This window comes from Melanerpes formicivorus, unplaced genomic scaffold (assembly GCF_026170545.1).
Source record: "Melanerpes formicivorus ecotype bairdi unplaced genomic scaffold, bMelFor1.0.p_v2 SCAF_15, whole genome shotgun sequence".
Classification (NCBI taxonomy): domain Eukaryota; kingdom Metazoa; phylum Chordata; class Aves; order Piciformes; family Picidae; genus Melanerpes; species Melanerpes formicivorus.
Window position 1 is genome coordinate 11,303,090 of NW_027142367.1, and position 13,904 is coordinate 11,316,993.

Sequence of the window (13,904 nt, forward strand, 5' to 3'; positions counted from 1 at the left end):
GCTGATTTTAACATCTTGGTCATATGGTGTTTTCGCTTCACTTCCCAAGGTTTGTATTCAGAAAACAGAATTTTTATGTTGAGTGATTGTCAGACCTGAGTTTATTGTCTTTAACAACATGGAGAGAAAGAATGGAGTCTCTTAGCCTTGGTCTTCCTTTATCTTGATTAATTATGGAAGGTGTAGTGTCTAATGATGAAGGACACAAGAGATTCCTAGATCCTACCATAGAGATAATGCTTTTGTTTCCACAGTTGAGATGGTTAAATGTCTATCAAAATCTTGAAGTCTTCAGGAAGAATACATAAATGTGCACCAGGATTTACTTGAACGTGCTGAAATCCAGCAAGCACTGAGAACAATGGGGAGCAGCAAAGCTGTGAGACAGAGTCTTGCACCAATCTGTGCTTTGAGTATCAGTACTCCCCTCATCTTGAGATGGAGCCTCCAGCATTCCAGTTTGTGTCCATTGCCCCTAGGTCTGTCACTGGGCACCACTGAAAAAGAGTCTGGCCCCATCTTCTTGACCTCCACCCTTTAGATACTGATAAACATGAAGAAAACTACTTCTCAGTCTTCTCCAGGCTAAATCTCTTCATATGTATCTAAGGGCTGCCTAAGCTCCAAGTATGATAAGAGGTATTAAAGGTCGGTAGAGGCCAGCCAGCATCCTCAGGAGCTGGGCTCATCTCATCCAGTACCTTACGACCTGTTGGAGATGTGTATATGAGTGTGTCTGATTACCTTCCAAAAGGCTGATGGGTCTTTGTTTCAGAGCTGCTGTCATGCTTCTTCATCTGGAATTTCCAGTGTGGCCTCCAGCCTGGAACAGGAGCAAGAGGCAGCTGCAAGGCTGTATGTACCTTTGAAGAACATGTGGTGGTTGTTGGCTTATCTTCTGAGTCTAATAGGATTAGTGGTCATGAGCATGGCCCAGCTCCGAGTTGCACACTGCTGAGATGTTCACTGGTGTGAAACTAGTTTGGATTACTACAGAGGAGCATTCCATAGAGTTGTCAGGGTTGGAAGTGACCTCAAGGATCATCTAGTTCCACCCGCCCTGCCATGGGCAGGGACACCTCACACTAGATCAGGTTGCCCAGAGCCGTATCCAGCCTGACCATGAGAACCTCCAGGGATGGGGCTTCTACCACCTCCCTGGGCAACCTTCCAAAGTATCACAGTATCACCAAGGTTGGAAGAGACCTCAAAGATCATCAAGTCCAACCTATCAACATAGACCTCATGACTAGACCACGGCACTAAGTGCCACGTCCAGTCCCCTCTTGAACACCTCCAGGGATTGTGACTCCACCACCTCCCTGGGCAGCACATTTCAGTGACTCTCTCCGTGAAGAACTTTCTTCTCACCTTGAGCCTAAACTTCCCCTGGTGCAGCTTGAGACTGTCCCCCCTAACCTGTTCCAGTGCCTCACCACCCTCATGGTGAAGAACATCTTCCTAACTGAATCTACCAGCTTTGCTCCATTCCCCCTAGTCCTATCACTACCTGACACCCTAAAAAGTCCCTCCCCAGCTTGTAGTCCCCTTCAGATAATTGGCCACAATAAGATCTCTTCAGAGCCTTCTCTTCTCCAGGCTGAATAGCCCCAATGCTCTTGGTCTGTCTCTATAGGAGAGGTGCTCCAGCCCTCTGATTATCCTTGTGGCCCTTCTCTGGACACTAATAGGGGCTCCAGAATTCGAAACAGTACTCCAGGGTGGGGTCTCACAAGAACAGTGTAGAGGGGGAGAATCACCTCCCTCGACCACTTCTCTTGATGCAGCCCAGGATACGATTGGCTTTCTGGGCTGCCAAGTGTACACTGGCAGCTCGTATTGAGCTTACATACTGCAGCGATAGAAGCAGGCTCAAGTGTGTGTAAAACGGGTCATGAGCAGTTGTTTTAGTTGTTTGAAATATTTATGTGTGTTTATTTTGCATGATTTTAAAACTTGGTGTAAGTCGGACTTGATGCTTTTTTAGCACTAGATGGTGCCACAGAGCGAGCAACAGGCTGGCTCCCGCTGCTGGGAAACCTTTGCTCCAGCTCTAGGACAGCTTTGGTGTTTAAATCAGCTCAGCTGGTGGTTTGGTTAGAAACATCCACCCGGGAAGCTGATCTTGCTGCAGCTTTTCGTGGCTTGAATCCTAGAATGGTTTGGGTTGGAAGGAATCTTTAAAGGTTATCTATCTAGTCCAACCCACCTGAACTGAGCAGAGAGATCTTTAAATGAAGTTGCTCAGAGCCTAGTCTCAGCCTGAGCTGGGATGGGGCATCTGCCACCTCTCTGGGCAACCTGGGCCAGGGATTGACCACTCTCAGTGGAAAAAAAAGTTCTTTCTTCTCTGTAATCTAAGTTTCCCTCTTTTAGTGTAAAACCATCACCCCTTGTCCTGCCACAAGAGACCCCACCAAAAAGTCTGTCTCCAGCTTTCTTACTGACCCCCTTAAGTACTCAGAGGCCACAAGAAGGTCTCCCTGGAGCCATCTCTTCTCTAGGCTGAACAACCCTAGCTTTCAGCCTGTTCTCACAGCAGAGGTGTTCCAGCCCTTTCATCATTGCTGTGGCCTCCTCTGGACCCCATTCCAACAGTCCTGAAGACTCCAGAGCTGGAGCCAGCACTGCAGGTAAGGTCTCATCAAAGCACAGTTGAGGGTCAGAATCCCCTTCCTCAATCTGCTGGCCACAATACCCATCTCCTCCTCACCTATCCTCTCCAAACTCAGATGAAGGCATCTATTTTTGGCTAGAGTGCTTTACCATCTGCTAAATTGAGCCCTTCAAGAGGTTCAGATCCCAGCTGTGATGGATGTGACCAATGGGCCTGGGAGATCAGGTGATTGAGAGCCAGGTTGCAGAGGGTGGGTGAAGGGAACATGAAACAGTAGCTGATGAGCAGTAGAAGTTGCTAATAGAGATTTCCATCTCTAGGGCTGGCTGATGTTGCTACAACTGCAACTCTCCTTGCAGACACAAAATTTTATGAAACTCCTCATGGACAAAATGCAGTGTTAAGGACAGAGAGCAACAAGCTGTGGGGGGAAAAAGTTAACTGGAAATACAAGGAGTGAGGAAGTCATCAAGCTATGGTATGTTGGCTGATGGAACAAATGGCTCCTGCTGGAATTTGCCTTAAGGACTATGCTTCCAAAAAGAAAGCCACTTTCTGATTCACAGAATCAGAATTGTTTCAATTGGAAGAGACCTTTAACATCATCATGTCCAACCACTGGCTGACTCTACCAAGTCTGGTACTGAACCCTGTCCCTCAGCATCACATCTCTGCATCTTTTAAACACCTCCAGGAATGGGGATTCAACCATCTCCTTGGAGAATATATTGTAGAGTTTGAGAACTCTTTCAGTGAAGAAGTTTATTCTAACATCCAACCTGAGCCTCTCATCTGCAGAGACAGTGCCAGAGGGATGGAGACTGGCACGAGCACTCTCCTCAAGCTGAGGAGAGGTTCTGCTGCTGTCTGTGGTGTCAGGCAGTATGAACACAGACACATTTTGGGATTTACATCCTTTGCCTGTCACTGCCTGCCTAAAATTCAGGAATGAAAGGTAAAAACCTTGCAGCAGCAGGCAGGGATGACTTTTGTCTATGTGTGTGTGTGCAGCTGACAGCTTTCTAGCCAATGCTTTCTGTGCTGCTCTGCTCAACAGCTGCCCCAGAGTAACTGTGTTAGCAATAATATAGCAGAGAATTCATGAAGTGTAAAGACCTTTGGTACCCACTGTGTCTTACTGCTGCCAAGTGTTTGATTTAGCTGACCACCATCCAGTAATTTTCTGGCTCCTGTCTTATGTAAATGTATTAGTTTTCCAAGATGAATAGTTGAAGAAAGAATGAGGATCCTTTCAGATACACTTGGAGCCTGGAGCACAGGCTGGTATGTAAGGGGTGAGTGGTTAAAGCTGGGTGGGCTTGAAGGGCAAGGCAGCTGTGTAGCAACACCAAGAGAGCAAAGTATTCTAGAGCTTTGGTAACAGAGATCACACAGAATCACAGAATGTTAGGGGTTGGAAGGGATCTTGAAAGATCATCTAGTCCAACCCCCCTGCCAGAGCAGGATCATCTAGAGCAGATCACAGAGGAATGCATCCCAGTGAGTTTTGAATATCTCCAGAGAAGGAGACTCCACAACTCCCCTGAGCTGCTTGTTCCAGTGTTCTGTCACCCAGATGCAGAAATACTGCTCATCCTTCTTCATCCTTCTGGTCAGGAAATTATAAGAGAGCATGTAGGACTGGGCCAGAACTCTTTCATAGAGTCATAGAATATTTGGGGTTGAAAGGTATCTTTAAAAATCATCTAGTCTAACCTCCTTGTTGACATCTTCAACTAGAACAGGTTGCTCAGAGCCCCATCCAACCTAACCTGGAACATTACCAGGGATGGATCTTCTACCACCTCTCTAGGCAATGTGGGACAGTATTTCACCACCCTGATTGTAAATAATTTCTTCTTTTGTCTAGTCTGAGGCTCCCCCCTTTTTTAAAGCCATTATTAAAATGTCTTTTTAACTGGCAAAATACCAGACTTGCTTGTGCTCACTGGAGAGAAACAAGTAATGAAATGATTGTATTATCATGGAGCTGGTGGAAAGCTCCTGGTCTCTGCCAGCAGTCAGGGTGTGCTGTGTTCTGGTGGCAGAAAGCCTGATGGTTTGTCACTCTTTTGGCTTTTTATCTCTTGTTTTGAATTTCTGAATGTGACCCATAATCATTGCATATAGCATCGTAGAGTATTGTTGGCTGTAAAAGACCTTTGAGATCCTTGCATCCAACCATAATCTAACTCTACTGAGTTCTGGTAGTAAACCATGGTACTAAACCGTATCCCTCAGTGCTGCAGCCCTGCTGTCTCCAGGGCTGGGTGTTTAAGCACCTCCCTGGGGAACCTGTTCCAGTGTTTCATATCCCTTTCAGTGAAGATGTTTCTTCTAATATCCAGCCTAAACCTTCCCAGGTGTAACTTGATGTCTTTTCCTCTTGTCCTCTGACTTGTTACTTGCAAGAAGGGACCTGCTTTAAGGGAGTTGTAGAGAGCAAGAAGGTCTCCCTTCAGCCTCCTTTCCTCCAGACTAAACAACCCCAGTTACCTCAGCTGTTCCTCACCAAACCTGTTCTCCAGACCATTCATCTGCTTCATTGCCACTTTCTGGACCCACTCCAGAACCTCAATGTCCTTCTTGTAGTGAGGAGCATGTCCACCATGGGAGTGGTGGTAGTTTAAATGAAGGCTTGAACAGAAAATACACAAACAATTCTGTAGTAACTTAATACTCTGAAGTAGACTTTTGAGGGCATCATACATCACCAAATGCGTTTTCTGTGAGGCATTCACACTCCTTGGAGTGTGGCTCACCACCATGGCACAAACCATATGACACAGGAATACAGTGCTTTGAGACAGCTGGGTTAAATACAACTTTCATGGCTTAAAAGATGAGTGCTGTGTTGCTTGTCACTCTTCTAGGTTATTTCACTGTAGCTATTTGTGTCTTTGGCTCTCTGCCCAATTTTCCTCCACTAAGTAGAGTTTAAAGGTGTTGATATTCCTGATGGGTAAATGAATGGGTCAAAACCTCTGGCAGTGATTTTTCTCTTCAGATTTAAGTTACTTCTGGTCAGCTGTGATATTTGTTTTTGTTCACCCTGCTTGCCCTGTGGTTCATGTTGTTTAAGGGATGTCATGTTACATATCACAGAATCATAGAGTTGCTTTGATTGGAGAAGACCTCTAAGATCATCAAGTCATGCCAGGCTGTGATACTCTGTGGCTCTCAAAGTGTTCCAGGCTTTTCTTGGTGGAATGACTCATGGACATTTAGCAACCTCTTATAACCAGGCTGTGATCAAATTGTTCGGATAATTGTTTGGGTAAGTCTGGGATAATTCTTGATTATACTTTATTTTGTTTCTTCAGGTTATGATTCTTATCTTTGATTGTTAATCTTACCATTGTTTATCAGTATCTAAACCACAGGGATCAAGAGGCTGGGGCTGGACTCTTTTCAGTGGTGCCCAGCAACAGAACAAGGGCCAATGGGCACAAATTGGAACCCAGGTGGTTCCATTGGAACATGAGGGAAAACTTCTTTCATGTGAGAGTGACTGAGCCTTGGAGCAGGTTGCCCAGAGAGGTTGTGGAGTCTCCTTCTCTGGAGAGATTCCAAACCCACCAGGTCATTGTGATACAGGGCAACCTGCCGTGCTGACCCTGCTTTTAGCAGGAGGGTTGAACTATATTATCTTCACTTCCAACCCCCACATTCTGTGATGCTGTAATATAAAGGTTTCAGTGGTAGATAAGAAGCTGGGAGCTGCACATCCCAACTGCACTGAAGTTAAAAGAATCAAAGTGTCAAATTTCTGTAAGCAGCAGAAGAGGATGAAAAGCAGTGGTAGTCTGTGTACAGATCTTTACATGCTCATGAGGAAGAAAAATCACTTTCAGGGAAGGACAAGAGATAACCAAGATAAGGCAACAGCTTTTTGTTATTGTTGTTTCTTCAGTGATTAAATAGGTTTTTAAAACTTGTGTAGCTTTGGATATATTTGTAACCAGATCAGTATCAAGATCACTGAGCGAGGAGCAAATCCTAAAGCCTGGTTCTAAATCTGGGCCAGCAGTTAAACTTGCCTGGAGTTCGGTGTGGGAGATGTGTTGGAAGCCAGAGTTCTCCAAGTGCACGTCACGCTGAAGCAGTAAACTCTCTCTCCCCTGAGTGTTCTTGCCTCCAGACACAAGGCAGCAGATCCTCAGCTGTGTGCAAGGTGCGCTGTCTTGAGGCAGCCAGCTGGACCCACAGGCCAAAATTCCTGGAGTGAAGGATTGCAAACTTCTGGCTTTCACCCCTATCTTCCAGACAGGCCTCCATGGCCGGCAAGGCCTTGACTGTGACTCCTGTATGTGTTTACCAGTCACAGTCTCCTTCTCTTGGGGGAAAGATATCCCCTTTCTTCTTCTGTTGGGGTATCTAAATGGTGGCTTGTGCTTGCCAAGGCACTGAGTGGAAAAGAGAGAAGTGGACAGGGAGGTTTGTGTGGCCAAGGATGAGCTGGAGGCTGAAACAATACCTACTGTTTGTCAAGGCCATTTAATCCCAGGCAAACTGTCTCTGAGTTTCTTAAACTGCACTTGGGGCTGTTTGAGTTATTACTGAAATGCAGCCATTCCCAGAGCTGAAGGCATCAGCAATGTAAGGATATGCAGAAACCCCGTGGTGCAACAGCATTCAAAATAGTGCTCTCCAAATAATACTACAGGATGGGTTTAAGATGAGAACTTGATGATATTTACACTAATTGCTGGGCTGGTTAGCCTCCAGTCATCACTTCTGGATCTGCTCATCACCTTGGTTCAAAGGTTTGTCAGCTATTTCCTTCCATCACGGACATTTACAATTCTATACTGTGGTCATGGCCCTGTTACACCTAGTGATCTTATATTGGCTTGTGTTTGTCACACACAAATTGCCATCCTGTTGGTTTAACAGCCTGTTAATTAGGCTGTTTCTAAGCACTAGCACCAGGCAGGAATAAATCTGCCAGCAGCTAACATTGCTGCAGCTCTCCAGTTCTAGTGAGTGGGTAAGATCAGGTCAACAGCATTTGTCTTCTGCATTTAGTAAGACCAAGGCTGAATGAAGTATCCTGGAAAGGTATAAACCTAATCTGAATATTAGCATTCAGAAATATGAAAAACCCTCTGCACTGGATGCTGTAGCACAATCTTCTATCACTATTACAGTCAGCCCCTAGGTAACTGATGGCATTAACACACTCCTAAGACTTGCAGTCTGATATTTTTTGGCTTGCTGCCTTCCTCCCCTCTTGCCTTCCTCCCCTCCTGCCACTGTCCCTCCACCTCCTCCAAAAAATAAATAATAAAAAATGATTACCTCTACAGTTCTCTACTTTCTTAGTCTCGTAAATTGCTGTGCTGGAATTAGTTGTCCAACTGCTTGTGACCTGCTGGGTCTGTGTTGGGAAAAAAAATGTTTAATAATGAATTCTACAAGTTTCATGAAACTTGCTGTGAATGATTCTCCATCTGAAGGTTTGGACTGGATGGATTATTCCCCCTATTGTAAAGTATTTCCCTGCTGCATTCCAAGAGTAGTAACTTCAACCTATTCTTAGAGAAACTGTCACCCAAAATGGAGATAGCAAAGAGCTGGAGAGAAGGGCTGGCAATTTGCCCACAGTTTCAAAATGTTGTGGATCTCTGATTACCACATTAAAGGGAAGCCAGGGTCATTTCATCCACAACTTACTAACCCAGAATGGAGCTAATTTTAACAGAGGACATTCAAAGAATTGTTTGACTACTGCCAGTGTTGATGTTTGTATCCTGAACTGGTTATAACTGGAGGTGTTTAGTGAACTGGGATTGGGACTCTGAAAACTGTCTTGTTCCTCTGTTTCTCAACATGAGGACATGCTCCACAAAAGTGTTTTGGGGTGTTTTGTGTCCTTTGTGATGAGTTTTGATATTCATATAGGCTTCACATCATCAGTATGAAGCGAAGTCTCACTGAGAATGGTTGTAGAATAATTTTGGTTGAAAGACACCTTTAAGATTGATCAAACCATTAGCCTATCACTGACAGGTCACCACTAAACCATATCCCTCAGCACCACATTTGCTCATCTTTTAAATTCTTTCAGGGATAGTGACACCACCACTTCCCTGGACAGACTATTCCAGGGCTTGACAACCCTTTAGGTGAAGAGCCTGCTCCTAATATCCAGCCTAAATCTCCCCAGGTGCAACTTGGGGCCAATTCCTCTTGTTCTATCACTTGTTACTTGACCCCCAGCTTGCTATAACTTCCTTTCAGGGAATTGTTGAGTGAAAAGGTCTCCCCTGAGCTTTGGCTAGACTAAACCACCCCTATTCCCTCAGCCACTCTCCAGAAGACTTTTGCTCTAGACCGTTCACCATCCTGGTTGCTCTTCTATGGATGTGCTCCAGCACCTCAATGCCCTTCTTGTAGTGGGAGGGGGGGTGAGTGGTAGTATGGCAAGTACTATCTTGTTCCTTTGAGGGGCACAAGAGTTTGCTTGAGGGCAAGGGAAGACAGCATTACATCAGCTCTGCATTGCTAATATTAAGCTAGAAGATCTCCACTGTATTGTAAGGTTCCTGACACTGCCATCCTTGACAGGATGAAGATAGCAGCTGTTCAGCTGTCATCTGCTTGTGTCCACAAGAAGTTTGCAGACCCTCAAGCTTTCTTTAACCCAGCTTAAGGGATCTGGATGGTGTCCTGTGTTCCTGAGGTTTGAAGAGACTCTAAAGTCTGCGGGTGAGTTGCGGCAAGCATGAAGGTGAGAGCCTAAGTGTCGAGACTTGTGGTGTTCCTGGAGCTGCTTTGAGTTTGCGTTTGATAGTCATGCAAGCCACCTGAGTTGCCTGTCTCCTCCACATTTGCTCCCCTGAGGTGAGAGACATCCACATGGAGACTGAGAGACCTGGGGGTGTTTAGTCTTGAGAAAAGACTGAGAGGGGATCTGATCTATGTCTATCAATATCTGAGGGGTGGCTGTCTAGTAGAGGGGACCAATCTCTTTCTGGTGGTGCACAATAATAAGACAAGGAACAACGGGTACAAGCTTGAACACAGAAGATTTCACCTCAACATGAGGCGAGACTTCTTTACAGTGGGGGTGACAGAGCACTGGAACAGGCTGCCCAGGGAAGTTGTGCAGTCTCCTTCTCTGGAGACTTTCAAAACCCACCTGGAAGCATTCCTGTGTGGCCTGCCCTAGGTGATCCTGCTTTGGCAGGGGAGTTTGACTTGGTGACCTCTGGAGGTCCCTTCCAGGCTCTAACATACTGTGATACTGTGATCTTCTTCCTCAGGTAAACCTGCCTTGTGCAAATAATAGCACAAGGATGGCATCTTCCAAACACCCAGCAGAAATGGGGAGATGATCCTGTGGTGTCTTCTCTTAATCTACATAAGATCTTGTGGTACTGAATGGTTTTGGTTTTTTTGCTCAGCAGCTTCATCTCACCTCTCCTCAGCCCTTGAAAGGAGATACAGCACTGAAATTGCAGGATGTTAGGGATTGGAAGGGACTTCCAGAGATCATCAAGTACAACCCCCCCTGCCCAAGCAGGACCATAGAATCTAGTGCAGGTCACACAGGAATGCACCCAGACAGGTCTTGAAAGTCTCCAGAGAAGGAGACTACACAAGCTCTTTGGGTAGCCTGTTCCAGTGCCCTGTAACCCTCAAAGTGAAGAAATGTCTCCTCATGTTGAGGTGGAACCTCCTGTGCTGTAGTTTATATCCATCAAGACAGGGTATTGTCAGAAATCTTGCTCCTCATATGGGGCAGCTGAAGAAGTCTAGCATCTGAGAGTAATTGATTAGTAAATTAAATTTTAACAACCTAGAGGCTGCAGGCAGTCCAGCCCTGCTCCCCTAATATAAATCATTCAGATCTGCAAATCTGAAACAGATGTTTTCTGTCTGACCTTGTCTTTTATGGAGCAGAGGAGATTGCAAACACAGATGCTCAGGTTTGTCTGCTTTCTTGGCCGCCGAGGCCAGACATGGCAGCTTTGCTCTTGGAGCACACTTTACGCTGACATTGCTTCATGAGCTGGAGAGCAGATACAGCAACATGCAGTAAAGCTGGTCTGGATCCTGCTCAAACAGCTTTGCTCCCTTTAGGCCTTGTTCACCTAGCGCACAACTATGACCTCCCATCGCACATTGTGTCCACCGCCATTCCCTTGCCTGGGAGGGAGGAGGACTCCAGCTGCCTCCATAACAGGGCTGGCAGTAGAAGGTATGTGGTCACCTGCCACCTCTGCCTGAAGAAAAGGGCAGGGTTTGCCCCTTTCCTAAAAACAAAGGCTCCAGGGAGACCTTCTTGTGGCACTTCAACACTTAAAAGGGCTGATAAGAAAGATGGGGACAATGCTTTTGACAGGACAAGGGGGGATGGTTTGAAACTAAAGGAGGGAGATTTAGACAAGATAGAAGGAAAAGTGTTATTACACTGAGGGTACTGAAACATTGGCCCAGGTTCCCCAGAGGGGTGGTAGAAGGCACATCCCTGGAAATATTCCAGGTCAGATTGGATAGAGCTCTGTGCAACTTGATCTAGTTGAAGCAGGGAGGCTGGATTAGATGACCTTTAAAGGCCCTTCCCAACCCAGACCATTCTATGATGCTATGATTCTAGCCTAGCTGATCTTTCTTAAACCCAACAGCCTTGAAACACTCTGCTTCAACTGGTCCCTGATGACTTTCCCCCAGCTCACTCCCTGTAGCTGCAAGCTCTAAAACCTAGCTGCCAATGCTGCTTAATGTTTTCCCAGAGGTCTTTAATGAACATCCAAAGTGAGTTTTCCCCTTGAGAGCTGAAGGCCAATGCTGCTATCCCCATGGAGGAAGCTGGGGCTCCATGTGTACTGTTTCTTCCCTCTTGCTCCTCGGAAGGGCATGTCCCAATCTGACACCTAATTTTTAGCAGTTCTGTTCTGGAGCTGAAGTGGAGACTGCATGTTTAACACCTCAGATCTGCTTTGAGTGTAGTCAGTGGGAATTTTCCTATGTAGGTGCTAAGTATTATTCAGTGTAAGCAAAACTTGGCCTGTTGGTTTTATTTTCCATTATAAATCAAGCCCTCTCTAATTTTTTTGCCTGAAATCCTTCCTTCTAGAGAGGAATTTGCTGTAGCTATAACATTGCCATGAAGTATTCCACCCATGAAAGCTTGAAAGGGATTTTCTTCCTTTCTAGAAATTATGTTTCTTAGGGAATCCAACTTGGTCTAAAACATCTGAATATGATTAATTGATGTATCTTGACCTAGAAATTTCTGCTGCTAGTTGGTGGAAGAGTAATGGATTTGGGTCCTGAAGCCAACAGCTTTGTGGGCCAATGGGTCAGACAAGCATTTAATGCCCTCTTTAGGTCCCTATTGAAGGCACATGTTCCAACACCTATAGTATCACAAAATGCTAAGTTGGGAGGGACCTCAAGTGTCATCTAGTCCAACCTTTCTCAGCAAAACCATGGTTTAGACAAGATGACCCAGCACCCTGTCCAGCTGGATCTTAAAAATGTCCAATGTTGGGACTCCACTACTTCCCTGGTTATATCATTCCAATGGCTGATTGCTCTTGTTGTGAAAATACCTTCCTCTGACTGCTCTTCAGGGCTTAACAGGACAGCTTGGAAAATTGAAATCCTGAGCTTCAGCTTTCTTACACCAAAATAAAGCCAGCCCTGGCTTCAAGGGAAGTTGGACAGTGGCTTCCCTCCAATGTGTAACAGCACTAGAAAGGGTCACTGTGGGACTCAAGAAAAGGGCAGTGGACCTCTCCACCCTGTACTGCAGTTCAGCAGAGAAAATAGAAGCACTGGTGATGAAAGGAACAAGAGAACAGAAAATGTGCAGACTCTAGAAGCATTTCAACCTTTTGCTTTGAGGAGATAATGGTCTTAGATAACCACTAAGGACTCCCACTGCCTCTACTCCACTCCTGTGAACAGCATGGAGCAGTAAGATTGAGTCAGTGCAATGAAACCATCAGTACCAAGGTTCTAACACTGACATCATAGAATTGTTTAGACTGGAAAAGACTTTTATAGATGTAAACTACAGAACAGGAAGTTCTACCTCAACATGAGGAAGAACTTGTCTACTGTAAGGGTCACAGAGCACTGGAAGAGGCTCCCCAGAGAGGTTGTGGAGTCTCCTTCTGTGGAGATTTTCAAGCCCTGTTTGGATGTGTTCCTCTGTGCTAATTTCTATGGTCTTGCCCTGGCAGGGGGTTGGATTTGATGATCTCCAGAGGTGTCTTCCAACTCCTAACATCGATGATCCTGTGAGCATCAGTCCAATCATTGACCGATCACTGTCATATTCAAGTGTGGTTTGAGTGTTTTACACTCTAGTGTGGTTCTACAGATCTTCTGTATTTCTCCACACCTCCTCCCCGGAAGAAAAAGAGCTGGAAGCAGAAGACATTCAGCCTCATAGATGGAATTGCTGGTAAGTGGTTGTAGGAGATTAGACGTGTACCTGTGATGCACCCTTTGCATTAGCTTTGTACGAAAGGGGTTGAGCTCATGTGCTACAAAACCACCCCATATTGCAGATCAGAGTTTGGTAAGAGGGAGATGCTTGGGAAGAAGTCCCTAGTCCTTCAATTCAGATCCAAACTACAATGCTAATGCTGTGGACAGACCAGTCAACAGGAAAAAGAAGCATTTCAATTTTACTGCAGAGAGAGATCCCTGTGAGAGCCCTGTGGTAGCTTCACTCTTAGCAGCACTCAGCAAGATTTAGTTTGAAAAGTATTTCATATCATATCTGGAGAACTGCTTTGAGGTGGGAGGGAATCTTTTCAAGGACTTAGGTTGAGTTGCACAGGGGAGTTTTCGGTGGAAAATTAAGCATTGCTTTGGACGTTCACAGACCACCTCCCTGTGCAACCTGCCCTAGGTGAACCTACTTTGGCAGGGAGGGTTGGACTAGATGGTCTCCAGAGGTTGTTTTACTTAATGACATCACAGAATCATAGAACTGTTTTAGTTGGAAAAGACTTCTAAGATCATCAAGTCTAACTGTTGACCCAGCCACTGCCAAGTCCATGTGTGGTTTTAGTATTTTTTAATGACTGAGCCCTAGCCTGGTCCTATGGATCTGCTGTGCTTTTCCATGCCTGGTCCTGTCACACCTCCTCACCAGAGGGAAAAGGTCTGAAGGCAAATGATATCTGAGCCCATGGTCTGATTTGCTGACAAGTGGTTGTAGGACATGACATTTTAACTCTTGTTGATGATGTGAGGCATGTGGAGCTGCATTTGTGCAGGCAGCTGTCAGCAGGCTTGTACTCTTTCATTGCCTTCTCTC